The sequence below is a fragment of the Poecilia reticulata genome, chromosome 20, assembly GCF_904066995.2.
Source record: "Poecilia reticulata chromosome 20, P_reticulata-male-v2, whole genome shotgun sequence".
Taxonomy (NCBI): domain Eukaryota; kingdom Metazoa; phylum Chordata; class Actinopteri; order Cyprinodontiformes; family Poeciliidae; genus Poecilia; species Poecilia reticulata.
In genome coordinates, this window is record NC_088849.1 from 4,757,282 (window position 1) to 4,773,386 (window position 16,105).

At 36.5% G+C, this 16,105-nt stretch overlaps 1 long non-coding RNA gene across 1 annotated transcript; it reads right to left on the reverse strand.

Annotated features, from left to right (window-relative positions):
- On the reverse strand, positions 1–15,655 carry LOC103482377 (uncharacterized). The gene is made up of 3 exons (XR_536450.3): positions 13,804–15,655; positions 168–455; positions 1–90 (listed from the first exon to the last, which is right to left on the reverse strand). It is a non-coding gene; the product is annotated as an uncharacterized LOC103482377 (long non-coding RNA).
- Between the last annotated feature and the right edge of the window lie 450 nt (positions 15,656–16,105).

Consider the following 16,105-nt stretch of genomic DNA (forward strand, 5'->3'; position numbering starts at 1 on the left):
CAGAGTTATAAAAAATGAAAAGTTTATTTACAGAAGTCAAGCAACAGAAAGTGAAGCTGGTCCAGGAACTGCTCGGCTGCTCTCAGAGCACTGAGAAGACAAGGGGAGTGTGGTGAGTTCAAGTGCTGGGAAACGGGAGTTTGTGAATGAGTAATGGGTAAACTTACTGGCTCTGTGCGTTCAAAACGGCTTGGAGGGGACTGGTAGGTTCAGGGGTTCAAACTAATGAGTCGTCTCCACGTGAGGCCTGGTGGATCGGAAGGTGGCGTTGGAGGGCGGACAGGACGCCCTCTTTGAAGGTGGCGGGGTGTAGGTAGAACGGCCGGTCGGAAACTTCTGAATTGCAGGTGAATTTACGGAAAAGGATGAAACTTGGCTTTCAGGCATCTAGGGGAAGGTACCCAAGACGTCATGGCTGGGTAACCAGAAAACAGGCAACCAGATCTGGATGGATCCTGTGGAAAGCAGAAAAAGATCACAATGAAGCACGATCCAAGCTACGGGGATAACTGGCAGATCTCGAGACAAGGAAAAAACTTGGAGCAAAATCTCTGAGGAGCTGGCGGTACCATCTACGGTTGACACTCTGGCGTCGAACTATAGGCGTTCCACCCTTCTTATGCTGGCGTCAATTAGATGATCAGCCTCTGGTGTGAGGATGACGTCATCAATGAAACCACAGCCCGCCACCTCTCGGACTCCATCTCGTGGGGAGACAACTCAGCAAACCAAAGCTAAAAACCCCAGAACCTAACATCATTCTGTTTTGCTTTCATCTCTGTGCCACAATCCACAAAGGTCTCCTGCGATTCCTAAAAAAAAAATGCCCTGGGTGGTTGCCCATATTGCCAATGGTGCAGACAACTGTCTGCGCCATTAAATATAGCAATTAACGGTAAACAACGCTTAACTATGAACACTGTCCAAGGCGCAATAAGCAAGAAGTAACCAAGCAGAAGGAACACTGTGACTGTTTTCATCCTCCCTCCCGCTGCAATGTTTACCACCATGACAGGTGACAAAAACAAAGAGGAATGAGCATGCTCTGTGTTCTTACGTTCTTGTTTTATTTATTCGCCAATTAAATATATATATGAAATAAAAGAACTGCAGTGTGTACGCACGCAGTGCGGCTTCAGTCTTACCAACCTTAGTAAAGATCCGTCCAAAAGAATCGGATCGTTCCTGAATGTCATATCACTATATTGCAGACTTTGGTCACAGCACTGTCCCATATATGCAACACCTCAGTCAACACCTCCACACAATAATTCAGCGCATGAGTGACAACTTTTTTTGCGACATGTGTCTCAGTCAATACAGCTAGCTTTGCTAGCATCACGTCCACGGAGCTTACCTGTTTTTAAGCTTTCCTTCCAAGTGACGCTAAAAGTTGGAAGTCCCAACCATCTGTGAAAGCGAAGCGCTGCTGATTTTACATGTCACCATATCTTAAGATTTATGCAGCGCTCTTATATTACTGACGATTAGACAGACATCTTCTCCCGCTCAGAGGAAACCACTGCGCATTTCTTGGAGCTCCGTGTGCGAGTACAGGGGGAGGCGATGGGTGACAACAGACACGTAAGTCACGTTTTATTGCTTGGATTTTACGGCACCATCTTAAGTCCCTGAACTTCACATTTGAATGGACAAAAAGCGCAACACGACTTGGATGTAACGAGTAACGCGACAGTTTTGTAGAAATGTAGTGAAGTAAAAAGTACAGATACTTACTGTAAAATGTAGTGGAGTAAAAGTAGAAAGTATCCATTATTAAATCTACTTAAGTAAAGTACAGATACACGAAAATTGTACTTAAGTACAGTAACTAAGTACTTGTACTTCATTACTTCCCACCACTGGCAATGACAAAAGAACGAGGGCTTGTATAAGGAAAAGACAAAACAAAATATTTACTCTTCTTGACAAAACGCATGTTTAGGGGAAATGAAAAAGAAAATACACTGCTCAAAAAAATAAAGGGAACACTTAAACAACACAATATAACTCCAAGTAAATCAAACTTCTGTGAAATCAAACTGTCCACTTAGGAAGCAACACTGATTGACCTGATGAGGGTCCCCGTTGTCGATTTCACAGAAGTTTGATTTACTTGGAGTTATATTGTGCTGTTTAAGTGTTCCCTTTATTTTTTTGAGCAGTATATATACATTTCTTGATGGAAACTCATGCGTAAGGACAAGGAAAACCTAAATATATATTTATGCTTTTATTTCTTATTATGTCAGTTTTGGTCCTCCATACCTTGCAAGCTGTACAATCAATGCAGCATTTGTTTTGTGTAGAAGGACATTTTCTGCCTGGCTAAGGTGAAAATAGCCTGAAAATTAACATGTTTTCCAGTCGTGAGAGAGGAACTTTAGCCAGGAGGTCAGTGTGGCTAACAGGATTATCATGCATGACTTGAATTGCATCTGAGCAGTAATATTGTTGTGACATCCTGTGTAATAGACCCAACCGCAATTTCACAAAAGTCAAGGTTGACTGTCCAAACAAGGCCTAAAAGGTCATTTAAAGGGTTAAAAATATTTTATGCAATATAATTATGCAACCAAAATCCATATCTGTGACTTGAACACCATAAAACTTTGCTCTGAATTGCAGCTTGATTCAGAGCAAAGTTTTATCACTATTAATGATAAAAAAGTAAAAAAAATATATTTTATAGAGGCAGCAAGGAGTACATTATATGAATCTATTCATCTGAAGGTCATTCCACAGCAGCTCTGTAACAACCTCTTGAGTTTATGAATGCAGTGTTTTGGAGAATTCTTGCAGGGTTTGCTTTGACCTCAGCGAGAACATATAAATTCAACAGAAAACTTGCAAATAAAAAAAAATGTATAATGAAAATGAATAAAATAAGTTGCACTGTGAGGCAACAAACGGTACAGAATAAAATGTATTATCTACCTCTGATCGTGTCAGCTGTTGACTCCACTGAAGGTCATTCTAAAGACTTTAACAATCGAACATCAATGAGGGATTGTTCAACTGTCAAGCTTTACAATCTCAACATTGGGTACAGTTCCCAGCAAAAGTATTAAAACTACAAACTTTTAATACATTCTGTAATTTTCTGAGATGGACCAACATGGTTGTGGTTGTGAAACTGAACTTAACTGATACATTTTTAAAGATTTTTACCAACAAAAATCTAAATTGAGGTCTATTCATTTTTAATCAACTTACTTTACTCCGATACCTTTAGAAAAATTGAATAGACCAATTCCTATAGGAGTCCATTAGGTAAATAAGGGCTGAATTCAAAAAGCACCTTCCTCTTCACAATTTTCTTACGTTAATCATCTAAAATCTTACCTATTTGAAATGAAATTTGGACTGGTTTGGGTGCTTGCCAATCTTTTCTCAGTGGATAAAACTTTACTGCACTTTTTCACTGCTAAACATTTGCATTAGAATATTGTGTTATTTTTCTTCCCTTTTGTCAGAATTAAATATAGGCTAATAACTAAGCAACTAAAACGTTTTTAAAATGGGACATGGTGCATCAAATCTATCATTGGAATGCAGAATGGTGGCAACTGACATCCACAGGTAAATTGACCATATTGTATAAAGATGTTAGACACCACCGCTAATTTTATCTTCATCTTTTATTAACTATTAGTCTATTAGTTTTAACAGACTAATCCAACATATTAGTCATATGTTAGTCCATATGCATATGTAAGAATATGTTAACATATGCATATGTTAGCATATGTTGGAGCTAATATATGCATTTCTGTGCATATGTTAGCTCCAGCATATGCACAGAAATTTATTTTTTCATTCTTTCAAGTAATTCTCAGATCATGTTACAGGGCTATTCTTTCAGTTTAGTTAAAACCATCTTGACATTTTTGTTTAGTTTAAATGCATATTAGTTAGTCCAGCAAACTAAAGCAAAAGCCCATCTCAGGGCAGCCAACACCAAAGCTGACCTCTACTGCTTATAGATAAATTTACATTAGCATGCAAAGCATTTCTAATCACCTAACAGTGAAGTAAAGTTTTGTAAAAAATTAATTATAATAGGCAGCAAACAGGCAGAAAGAGAATTGGGGAAGACTTAAAGTGAATCAAACCCTGGAGACCAGTAGCCTCCTCATATGGAGAAAGGAGATTATTTTAAAAAAACTGATGGCTGAACATAAACTGGAGCTGAAAAAAAAACTTACAATACATTAAAGAGTAACTAATTAAATTTTTAGTAAGTAATGGAGTCTTGACAAAAGTTCAGTCTGGAAGACTCTAGTCACACCTGCCTCATCAATCAGCGCCTCCCTTCTTCTTCTTCTGATTTTACTGGCGGGTGACATCTAACATTAAGATGTAATATCTCCATCTACTATGCTGGAGTGTGGACCAGAGTATCTCCCTTTGACCTTAATTCTTATAAATAATCCTGTTTCCTTCAAAAATTTAATAACTGCTTCATTTATTTTATGTTTAATTAATATCTTATTAAGTTTTAATGTCTCTATATCCATCCATCCATTTTCTATACACCCTTGTCCCTTAGTGGGGTCGGGAGGGTTGCCGGTGCCTATCTCCAGCTAACGTTCCGGGCAAGAGGCGGGGTCGCCCTGGACAGGTCGCCAGTCTGTCGCAGGGCAACACAGAGACAAACAACCATGCACACACACACTCACATGGAGAGGCCAATTAACCTGACAGTCATGGACGGTTTTGAACTGTGGGAGGAAACCAGAGTACCCGGAGAAAACCCACACATGCACAGGGAGAACATGCAAACTCCATGCAGAAAGACCGGGGTCGGGAATCAAACCCAGAACCTTCTTGCTGCAACAGCTCTACCAACTGCGCCACTGTGCAAAAAATTATCATATTTCATAATTTCTTGTTTTAGCTTCTCTCTACTTACTGCATAATTTTCCCAATGAATTATTACATGTTCTACTGTTTCCATAGCCATACCACACTCACAACTACCTGTTAGATGTTTACCTGTCAAATGTAATGTTTTATTTAATCCGGTATGTTCGATCCTCAATCTTGTCATTACTACTTGTTCTTTTCGATTTTCTCCAATTATTTCCATATTTCCTACTTTCCTACTTAAATAAATGACGACCTTTAGTTCCTTCCTCCCATAATTGTTGCCATTCAGATTAAATTTTTCTCTTAATAATTGATTTTATTTCAGATTTACAATACGCTATTTCCATATTTCCATTTTGTTTTAAAGACTCTTAAGCTAAATTATCTACCATGTCATTCCCTTCTATGTATTTATGAGCAGGTACCCACATAAACCTAATCTTTATTTGAATTTGTGTCATTCTAAATATTATTTGATAAATTTCATATACCATTTCCATACGACTTTCAGATGAGATATTTGAAAAGGACATTAATGATGATGATGAATCTGAACATAAAAGAACATTTTCGATTCTATTTTGTTCTATCCACTTTAAGGACATCAGAATTGCTAACATTTCCACTTTATAAACAGATAAATAATCAGATGTTCTTTGCTTCTTAAATATACCTAGTTCAGGAAAGACATAAGCAAATCCTGTTTTATTTGAAACTAAATCTTTTGAGCCATCTGTATATATAACTGTAAAGAATGTATACATATTCTTAATTCTATTATTTACAAACATTTCCCAGTTATTATCTTTATTAACCTGCATTTCTTTATAAACTTCTAAATCTACATTTACATATGGAAATAACCAATAAGGTGTAATTGGATATGGCACCGCAGCACAGTATGTCTTTCCCTGTATACCTATTTCCCTAATGCATTTATCTGCTGCCCAGGCAAAACAGTCTATTTTAGCTTTTCCACTCTCCCAGCAAGGTCTCAGTATTCTTAATGCTGTATTGTCCTCCTCCTTATGTCTCTGCAAACTCACCCAATAATTCAGCATAATTTACTTTTGTCTTAAATATAAAGGAATCTCCCCCATTTCTGCCTGCACTGCCAAAGATGGAGATGTCTTCAAAGCTCCACAACATAATCTCAAAGCTTGATTCTGAATAACTTCTAATTTACTAATCACTGTTGTTGCAGCTTGCCTGTAAACTACACATCCGTAGTCCAAAACTGCTTTCTGATGAAAGCAACATAAATCTTTTTTAAATGAATTTTGTTTGCACCCCAATCTAATCTTGTTAAACACCTCATTATATTTATAACTTTTTTACATTTCCCTTCAATATACTTTATATGGTCACCCCATAAAAGTTTGGAATCAAACATGATACCTAAAAAACAAAATTTATTCACTTTTTCAATTCTTCTAATTTTAAATCTATTTCCTCAATTTTCTTCCTACCAAATACAACAGTCTTTGTTTTACCTACTGAGAATTTAACTCCCCATTTATAAGCCCAATTTTCAACAGATTTAATAGCTTTTTGTATTTTCTCATACACTAATCTTACATTTTTCCCTTTCCTCCACAAGGCTCCATCATCAGCAATTAATGACTGCATGACATCCTGATCTACTTCTGTAAAAACATCATTAATCATGATTGAAAATAATAAAGGACTGATGATACTTCCCTGTGGAGTTCCATTATCAATTTTATATTTATTGGATCTTTTTACTCCCAACTGTACCTGTATAACTCTATTCAACAAAAAATCTTTAATCCAATTATAAGCCCTTCCTGTAATCCCCATTTTATATAATTTTATAAGCAACCCATCCTTCCATATCATGTCATATGCTTTCTCAATATCAAAAAATATTGCTACCACTACTTCCCTATTAATTTGAGCTCTTCTAATATCTGATTCTAAACACACAACTGGATCCATTGCACTCCTTTCTTTTCTGAATCCACTTTGACATGAAGACAAAAGTCCTTTACTTTCTACATAATATGTAATCCTTTCTGCTATCATTCTTTCCATAATCTTTCCTAAACATCAAGCAAGTGCAATTGGTCTATAGCTTAAAGGGTTTGTTGGATCTTTTCCCGGTTTAATAATTGGCACAATAATTGGTTCCTTCCAATTAGAAGGTAATCTTCCTTCTTTCCATATCTTATTATATAAACCTGGAAGTTTTTCTTCAGCCTGATTCCCTAAGTGTTTTAACATAATATAGCATATCTGATCTTTTCCTGGTGCTGTTAGTCCTGATCTCAGTATTGCTTTCTTCATTTCTTGCATAGAAAAATAAACATCCATTCCATTACCTGGAGTTGTTTCGCCTTCTAAAATAAAATTATTTGCCCTTCTTGTCTGTTCCCTCCTAAATTTCCCGTGTTCTGTTAAATTATCTGAACTTTGAATCTTTGCAAATGCTCTTGCCATTACTTCTACTTTCTCTTCATTTGTTACTGCTGTTTCTTCTTCATGTTTTAGAATTGGATATGTACTCTCCTGTCTATTCCCCTTCATTTTCTTAATCATTCCCCATACATTAATTATAGGAGTTGTTCTGCCAATTGAATCACAAAAAACTCTCCATTTTGTCTTCTTTGCCTTCTTAATAACTTTATTTGCTTCTGCTTGATATTTTTTAAATTCAATAAAATTTTTAAAATTGTGTGTTCTCTTCAATATTCTGAAAGCTCTATTTCTTTTCCTTATTGTTTCACTGCACTCTTTTGTCCACAAAGGTACCTCTTTCTTTTTGCTCTTACCTTTACTTACAGGAATTGTTATTTTTGCTGCTTTCAATATAACTTCCCTAATCTTTCCTTCTTTACTTTCTATATCTAGATTTAAATTGACTTCATCCATATATTTCTCACGTATATTTAAATATATTCCATTTTGCCTTACCAAATATCCATCTTTCCTGCCTTTCTACCATCCCTTTCTCTTTAGAAATAAGGATTTTACCAAAAATTGGAAAATGATCACTACCTATTGTTGTTTCTTGCTCTATTTCCCACTCACATAATCCCGCTAAATCTCTGGACACCAAAGTTAAATCTATAGCTAAGTAATTTCCTGCATGCACATCTATTCTTGTTCCCCTCCCATCATTCATACATGCTAATTGATTATCTTCCAACAGCTATTCTATATCTCCATTTGTATCTGTTCCCTGCCCTCCCCATAAATTGCTATGGGCATTAAAATCTGCACACCAAATAACTTTATTTCTATTTTGTCCCTGAATTTCTTTTAATTTATCCAAGTCTAATCTTCTACATGGATTGTAATAATTTATTATAATAAATGGGTCTGCATTAATCCAAATTTCCACAATTACAAACTCATCTTCTTTTCCTCTCTTAATCACTCTAAACGGCAACTTCTTAAAAAAACTCTATTCAACTCTATTCACTCTAAACGGCAACCCTTCCCTAATAAATATGGCACATCCCCCACCATTACCTTCAATCCTATCAAATCTAACAGCAGAATATTTTAATATTTTAAATTCTAATTGGGGTTTTAACCAAGTTTCTTGTACACAAACAATCTCTGGAGCTTCTTCTAATTTATCAATAAAATGCTTTAATTCTTGTCCATTTGATATTTGATATATGATAACTTCTTGCATTCCATTGAAGAAGCAATACCATATTGTTATTATCCTATCCAAGCTGTCTCCTGACTGGCCTGAGCACTGAGGTCATCCCTCACTTCCTCCCATGTCAATTCATTAATGTTAAGATGATTTGCTGCTGCTTTCACAATTACTTCAATTCTTTCTGTTTTTGACTTAATTTCCATTGTTCCATTTATAACCCCTGCAATAAATGTCACTAGCTTTTTTTAAATCCACATACACTTTATTTTCTTTTGTTTGGTTTAACCCTGTATTCTTCCTGTTTTCCATCCCAACCTCAGTTCTTTGCTTTACCACTTTAACAGCCTCTGCATAGGATACTTTGTTTCTAACTCTAACTTGTTGGACCTACACTTCCTTCTTTATTACTTCACAGCCCCCATATGCCACACTATGGCTGCCACCACAATTGCAGCATTTTGGCTGCCTGCTCTTATTGCATTCTTCATATTCATGATCTTCTCCACATTGTGCACGTATCCTCTTTCCTTTACATGTCTGAGCTGTATGGCCAAATCTTTGACATTTAAAACATCTAATTGGTCGTGGGACATACTCTCTTACATTATAGGTCAAATATCCTAAATAGACTCTTTCTGGGAGTCTTTCTTCATTAAACTCTATCAAGACATTTTCACTGTTGATTTTCTCTCCATTTGTAAAGGTCTGAAGCCTTCTTACATCTTTAATTCTTCCTCCTCTGAGATTTGATTTTATATCCTCATTTGAAACCTCAATTGGGAGCCCCCAAATCACTCCCTTCCTCTATTTAATTCCTTCTTGTACTAGACTCACACTTGTCACTTTATATTTTCCTATTTCTTTCAACTTACATGCTCTGTCTTCTTGTTCCTCTGTATTACAACTTATCAATAAGTTTCCATCTCTTAGTACTTTTGCATTAGTGATGTCCCCCACTTGATTCTTCAGAATCATGTATAATTTAACTGGACTGATCGTTTGCAACGCCTTCTCCTTGTTAACTCTAACAATCACTTTAAACTCCCTTACTTCCCTCTGCATTTCTTCTTCAGACTCATCCCGGCTTTTCACCACTCTTCCCTTCTTTTCTACACCTGCCGTTGCTGAAGAATTTCCTCTTTTTGTACTCATCCTTTCACTACTCGATGTTTCAGAACTCCCGTCACTTTCACTATCTGTACTATCTCCCCACTCTGGTCCATTCACAGCACAGCTGTGTCTACCCGCCGTAGTCTTTGTCAAAAGTTCTTTCACCAGTCCACGGGATTTCCCGATATAATCTTGAGCATTTCCTCGACGCCGACATCCAGAAGTCCGAGGTACTCTTATTTCTTCATGTTATAACATGTAATATTATGATTTTTATATTATATTGTTTCATTTCTATAGTGGGCTCTTGTATCAGATATCTAAGTCAATGTTAGAAAATAATTGAAACTTTTTAAGATAATCTCGGTTAGCTTTCAGAGCAGGGGCTGAACACCAAGCACTATCGCACTATACCAGCTAGCATTAGCTGGTATTTCGCCGGTGGACATAAATACAGTAAAGTAATATTCTAATCACCAAATATACACAATAATATGTCCATCTTACTTGCGAAACGTTGTCTGTCTAGCCCTCACGTCAATAGTCAGTCGATCAGAACAACAATATCCTGCAGTGCTGAGGCATCTTCTGCTGTTTTGGTCGAGCAAAGCAGGAGGGTCTTTTGTTTGCGTTTCTTTTTTTGTTTGCTTCATTTGCTTTTTGTTTGCGTCTCTTTTTATGTTTGCTGCATTTTGCTTTTTGTTTGCGTCTCTTTTTTGTTTTCTGCATTTTATTTGCTTTTTGTTTGCGTCTCTTTTTTGTTTGCTGCATTTTATTTGCTTTTTGTTTGCGTCTCTTTTTTGTTTACTGCATTTTATTTGCTTTTTGTTTGCGTCTCTTTTTTTGTTTGCATCATCTCTTCTTGTTAGCTGCATTTCATTTGTTTGCGTCTCTTTTTTGTTTGCATGTTTTCTCTGTTGCTGCACATTTGCACCTGTCGGCCACCGTAGCTTTAAGACGAGTCCCAGTTGACATTGTCTTTTTTCTTTAGCTTTGTATTCTAACACTGTATTTAAAACTAGTTTAATCTCTCTGTCCACACCAATGAACCTGCTGGGCCATATAACTCATTACAGTAATTCATGGTTGTTTTGAAGGACTGTTATAATACTTTTTGTATTATAGTTGGTGGTTTTATTCTTATTTTTTTGTTTTTCAATTGTACAGTTCGTCTAATAGCACCCTCTAGTGATCAGAAGCTAAAATACAGGTCACCGAGATAGCTTTGGGAGGTGTTGTACCCACAGACATAATATAAGAGTAGACCCCGCATTGGCTGCTCCGGTGCAGGAAATTTGTTGGCCATCTTGGAGAGGTCGTCTTCCTACTTTGCTCAACCAAAACAACAGAAGATACCTCAGCACTGAGGGATATTGTTGTTCTGATCGATGGACTATTGATGTGAGGGCTCCACAGACAACATTTCACGAGTAAGATGGACATATTATTGTATATATTTTGTGATTATAATATTACTTTACTGTATTTATGTCCACCAGCGAGATACCAGCTAATATTAGCTACAGTGCACGAAGCTGAAGTTAGTTCCGATTTCTAGCTTCCAATAGCTAAAGGGCGATTCCACTTAATTTTTCACTACCTTCCGCATCATTAATCGGCTGTAGTTCAAAATCTACTATACCTAGACACTTCAAACCTGGACAAGATTATTCTGCTCTAATAGCAGAATATTTAAAACCATGTTTGGGATTTGTGAAACCTTTTTCTGATTTGTGAAAAATCAAGAAAGTTAGATTTTCAACACTTGTTTTGGATCATGAGCACTTCTTTAAAACTTATCATTTTGCTGTTAAATTAACTTTTAGCAGTTAATTTCCTCTCCTGTAATTCAATCTTCATATAGATTTGTTATTGCATTCGTTTCATCTCCAGTACCTTCCGTAAGTGGAGCATGAAGTGGGTGATTACTTAAAACAACTGAATGTTTTCTTTATTGTGGTATTGCCTTTTTTTAAATCTATATCCAGCTACGAAAGTAGTAGTGCATAAGTACTCTTTTTGTTTTGCATATGCTTTATCCCCCAGTTGTTTGTGGTACTTCGCTGCTTTATCTGAGCCAGCATCTGTGAGAAGGTGCCTCCAGGTTAAAGGAACTGCTTGCACTCATTTTTGCTCCATGCTTGCATGTTTACTATAAGGGTTTGCTGTAAGTGAAGGACAGACGAAAATTATGTTCACTGTGGATCAATTCTGAACAAAAATGTAACGTTGCATGCAAAAAACTGGTTAAATAATCTCAACTTTTGATGTAATTTTATGTGTTTAATTGACTTTTCCAAGTTTGAAGTTTGACATTTGTTATTTTTTAAGCAAGGACATTTCATAACAATAGTGAATAGCCTGTTTTCAATTTTTGTTTCATTCTGGTCAAAATCTAAAGCCAGGTAAATTCAAATAATCCACTCCAGGATTGTAGTTTTCAGTATCATTTCTAGTGTGATCCAGATGCCAAAAATGTTTTGAAAATCTAACTTTCTGATCTATTATTGTGCCTGCTACACATATAACGCTGAGTGGAGTGGTGGACTGCTCCAAGATGGGCGCCCTCAATCATGAGGCATCTATTCTTATATTATGTCTATGGTTGTACCTACCTGTTCATTCTAAATAAGAGCTAGTTTGAATTGAATTTCTTCCAGGTTAAAATTAAATTATTCATGTTCATAGGTTAGCAACTTATAATTTAAATGAAATTCCCAGTTTCAACATGAACAGGTAATCATTGACCTCTGATGACCTCTAGAAACTTTTGTTTTAATATCTTCAAAGCCAAAGCAGCACAAACGAAAATTTTTGCTGCACAAACCAGCACAAACGTAGCCGAGTTGATTGACACCAATTTTGTCTGATTTGAAGAAGGTGGGGGGGGCTGGTTGACCTTTTGACCTTTACCTTTTCATTAATATCTTCAAAGCCAAAGCAGCACAAACGAAAATTTTTGCTGCACAAACCAGCACAAACGTAGCCGAGTTGATTGACACCCATTTTGTCTGGTTTGAAGAAGGTGGGTGGAGGGTTGACCTTGGATGACCTCTAGAAACATTTCTTTATATCTTTAAAATGATAGCGGCACAAACGAAAATTTTTGCTGCACAAACCAGCACAAACGTAGCACAAACGTTTGACACCAATTTTGTCTGATTTGAAGAAGGTGGGGGGGCCAACTTCACTCAGGTGGGTTACCACCTTTCAGAAATGAAAATAAGGGACACCACCACAGTACGTCGCCCTACTCTCATGGGTTGGGATGGCCACTGCAGTGATAGACAATATTTTATGGCAATGTTTTTGTTATTAAAAAAGTAATCCATAGAGCAATCGTTCATACATAGAGTACTCCAAAATTGTTCTCCAATCAGAGCATACCTTAAACAAGTTTAATTAAGCAAGTGTAAAATGTATTTGGTAAACTGCTCAAGTACTGAGTAACTGATCGTAACACCTGATTTAATAATCACAATGTGTCTTCAGACAGGGCTCCAAAAGCATAAGTTATGTGAAAATTCTGGTATTGTAAAGAGAATACTTTTTACAATAGCAGAATATTGACCAAATTTACCACGGGGGTCAGGATAGTCAGTGTTTTTCCATTGTGACACTTAAAAAAAAGAAAGAAATAAAAAACAGAGCAATATTTCATCATTTGATATAATAAGTGAGCCAAAGAGCCACTTTTGTCCCCAGATATTCAGGTTGCAGAACCCTGGCAGATGGAAAGTATGATCCTATCTCAATACAGCAGCTAAAAGTGCAGCACTATAATTTTTAATTTATTGTTAAAGTAAAATTGTGAAGGTTAAAAAAATCCACCACTGAGCATTAACAAAAGACATTTATTTAGCATAATTTCTTCTGTACCCCTGTTGGCCCCCATTTAGAACCGCCCCTGGGCAGCAGGGGTGGTTCAGTGGTCTGACATTAATGACCACTGAACACTGAATTCATAGAAGATATCAACATTTCTTAATAAAACAAATAGAAAGCCCTAACAAACCTTTTTAAAGTAGGAAATATTTATGTATGATTTTTTCTTTAAATGGCCATTTGTATTATTTTGGCTGATACAACTATATATTAAATAAGCTAATAATTGATAATTTAATAATCAAATAACAGTCTACTGAAACCACAATAAGAAACTTAATCAATAAAAAAATGTTCTGTACCATATCAGCCTCAGGAGATGATTGAGGGATGAAGAGGCTCATGTCTGGTTCTGTAGATTCTGATGAGTCTGGAGTTTCTCTCCTGATCCATTCGGTCTATCATACAGCAGCACACCGTGCCAGGACGAACACATTTGTTTAAATTGGCTGTGTTCATCCTTGCTGACATTATTCAGCCTGGGATTTGCGTCTTCCCTCGCATGTCTGTATCTTTACGAGAGGTTTTACTTATAAGGACGGTGAAGTATCAGGTCGAGGACGTTTTAAAAAGACATGGGTCGATTGCAGCTCACCGGGCTGCGTAGTGTCCGTCTCTAGGCAACCGTGACAACAGCGTCGATCCGTAGCGTTCAGGGGTCCTTCAGCTCCCGCCATGAGAATTTAGCTGTCCTTAATATACCCTGTGTTTTATTTAAGTCATTATTGTTACACTTAGTGTTGATATGTGTGTGTTAGGCGTGTCTATCGGACATTTATAGAATACGGAACAAATCGTGTCCCGTATCGCAACATTAACAGCCAAATAAGGGACGATTCTGTATTTTAAGGGACGGGTAGCAACCCTACGTAATACGGATAATCTCCCCTCACTGGACTAGAACCAAACCGAATCACATATTAACCTGTCATAAAGAGCAACTTGCCACTGGAAAGTGTCGTAAGATGCCCCTGTGAAGCTCAGGTAACTGTTGTGCTATTCATACCTGTACTCTAATAATCAGACCAAGTTTAATTTGTGGCTGCATATAGTGTGTTATGAACGTGCTCCCAAAACAAAAAGGCAGTTTCTGTGATAAGCAGTAGTTTTCCTCACCTACCGACAGATAAGGAAACAAAAAAATTTGACATAAAACTCTAAACTTGAAGAGAGAAACCAAAATGCTTTATGTGTGCTCACTGTATTGTGTGGACAACAAGCCAGTGGAGAAAAACCCGAATCTGAAACCAAAGCAACTGAGTCAGTGAAGTAGCTAGATATACTAGTGCAGGTTATTTGCGGCCATTTCTTCAAGTCACCATCCCTCCGCAATAGCTGTAGGTAGCGATAAAACAATATTGCCACATTTAAGCTGAAATTCCCACATATTTTATAGCCTAAAACCCTCTGTGGAAAGCCGGTTAGGGAGTTGCTAACATGTAAACAAAGGCGGTTGCTGGATGCAGCGGAAGTCGAACCCATAAATCACACAAAGCCTCATGGGGGCTAGGAATAAGGTGGATATGCCACGAGTAGTGACGTACTTCCGTTAAAAATTTCGCCACATAGATTGTTTCTGGTCCGCTTGCTCCTATTGTTTTTAACCATAGCAAGAGCTGTACCATGAACAAGTTAAAATATCTGCGAGCTACTAGTACAACGACTGAGTTTTGTTGTATCCCGTTGTGTCCAGCAATTAGCCTGTTCCACTCAGTGCTTAGTTTTTTTATTTTCCTGCTGATATGAAGGCGACAACAGACCGTAGCCAAAACCACTAAAGCTAACACACGGCTTGTAGCTGCCTGGTATTTAAAACTTGAGGATATTGAAGATCCAGCGTCAGAAATAGGAAGACGGAGGTTAAAAGGGAGCTGTACGTGCTTCGTTCAGTAGAATAATTTGTTGGAGGAAAATAATAGGGGAGGAAATCCACTGCTACAGGAACAGGCTGAGAACAGAGACAGCGATTTTGCACAAGGTAAGTCAATGTGTGTGTGTTGCGTTTGTGTTATACGGAGTATGAAATAATTTTTAGGTAACTCTTTAGTTTTTGTTTATATTACAATTATATGAAATACACTTAACTATGGAGGACCAAAACTGACATAATAATAAATAAAATAATAAATATATAAATAAAATAATAAATATATATCCGACATATATAAATAAAAGAATAAATATATCAATAAAATAATAAAAATATATTCAACGTAATAATAAATAAAATAATCAATATAAAAATAAACGTAGAAATATATAAATAAAATAATAAATACTGTATATATCCAACATAATAATAAATGAAAGAATCAATATAAAAATAAAAGTAGAAATATATAAATAAAAGAATAAATATATATATTTTGCTAATAAATAAAAGCATAAATATATACTTTGCTTTGATTTTTTTGCTTCTCCCTTTTCCGTTTGTTGTATTTCCATTTGCTGTATTTATTTCTGAATTCATTTCTGTATTATTTGCTTGCTGTATTTCTGCTCTGTTTTTCCGTTTGCTGTATTTCCGTTTGCTGTATTTATTTCTGTAGTTTTCTCGCTGTATTTCTGCTGCATCGTTATGTTAATGAGGTAGGCTGCCTTCTA